Below are 1,604 nucleotides of genomic sequence, written 5' to 3'. Positions count from 1 at the left end.
GTGTCAAAAGGGGTGATTCGGAGCATTATGGCACCGTCGCGTAAAAAGCTGGATACATCATCGTTCATATATTTAGCATCCTGTCCAGTTGAAGGCAAGAACAGAGAGAAAGCAAATAATTTTAATTGTTTGAATTGTTCTCTTTTATGACTTGAAGATATTATGTGCATAAGGACTAACAATTCAACGGCTAATTATTTTCAAACTTATGAGCTCAATCATATTAAGATGCAGTGGTAATCGCATGTCTAGAAGCAGACACTATTTCACCCACAATGATTTGCATATATTTCATAGAGGTCGTTCATAAAGCGGTTCTTGATTGTCCTATTTTATGCCTGAAATGAAAAGAAATGTAGGTAATTATAAAAGTCATTTTGCTAAAATTAAATCCAAGCGGAAATCCTTGTTTTTGTTCATGGTGGTTGACGTTTGTTGTTCTCTGATTTTTTATTATCCATGGCAAACTAGATGAGTTCCAATGTTTTCTACCTCTTGAACGTCAAACTGTATGGCACTCACGCCGCCATTACCGAGCGCAAAATACTGGATATGATCGCTCCAAAAACAAACTTTTTATAGAAGGCCCGGAGACCCATAGTGTTATACACCGATCGATACTTAATACTTGATACATGATGGGCTACAGCTCCTCCTCGATGATCCTACGCCGAATGGAGTATTCTTCTATACTTGACTCGTTCCTGGACTAATCGCTTCTAGCCGCCCTGAACATTGAGCGCCCTCAGGTCCTCTTCAACTGCAAAAAGCCATCTTGTACGCGGCCTTCCACGAAGCCTGCGGCCTCTTCCGAGTTCTCTACTAAATATTATCTTCGCTTGACGTTCTTCCGGCATACGAACAACGTGACCAGCCCACCGTAGTCTGCCGTGTTGTATAAGCTTAATAATATCCAGCCCTTTATACACCTGGTACAATTCGTGATTCATGCGACGCCACCAGATACCGTTCTCCTGTTTACCGCCGAGTATTGTCCGCAGCACCTTACGCTCAAACACTCCGAGAGCTCTCCGATCAGCCTCTTTTAACGTCCATGTCTCATGGCCGTATAAAGCCACCGGAAGAATCAGAGTAGTATACAGCGCGAGTTTTGTTTTCGTTTGCAGACTACGGGACTTAAGCTGGTTACGAAGTCCGTAATAAGCCATATTTGCAGCTGCAATACGCCTTTTCACCTCGCGGGTAACATCATTATCGCACGTCACTAATGTTCCAAGATACACAAATTCTTCTACCACTTCAAATTTTTCACCATCCAGCACTATTTCGCTACCACCACCACTAATGAACCCACGTTGATTGCCAGCGACCATGTACTTCGTTTTGCTGGTATTGATCGTGAGTCCAATCCTCGTTGTCTCCCTTTTATAAGGCACAAACATTCCGATAGTATCGATATCCCCACAAAGCCCAGGAGCATATGCGACCTTGTGATAATAGTACCGCTTCTTTGCATACCAGCTCTCCTAATCGCTCCCTCGAGCGCTATATTGAACAGTAGGTTCGAGAGTGCATCACCCTGCTTTAATCCATCTAAGGTAACAAATGACGTCGATATTTCATCCGCAACCCTTACACTTGAT

Source organism: Armigeres subalbatus, chromosome 2 (genome assembly GCF_024139115.2).
Source record: "Armigeres subalbatus isolate Guangzhou_Male chromosome 2, GZ_Asu_2, whole genome shotgun sequence".
NCBI classification, from domain to species: Eukaryota; Metazoa; Arthropoda; class Insecta; order Diptera; family Culicidae; genus Armigeres; species Armigeres subalbatus.
Note: the sequence above shows the minus strand (reverse complement) of the source record.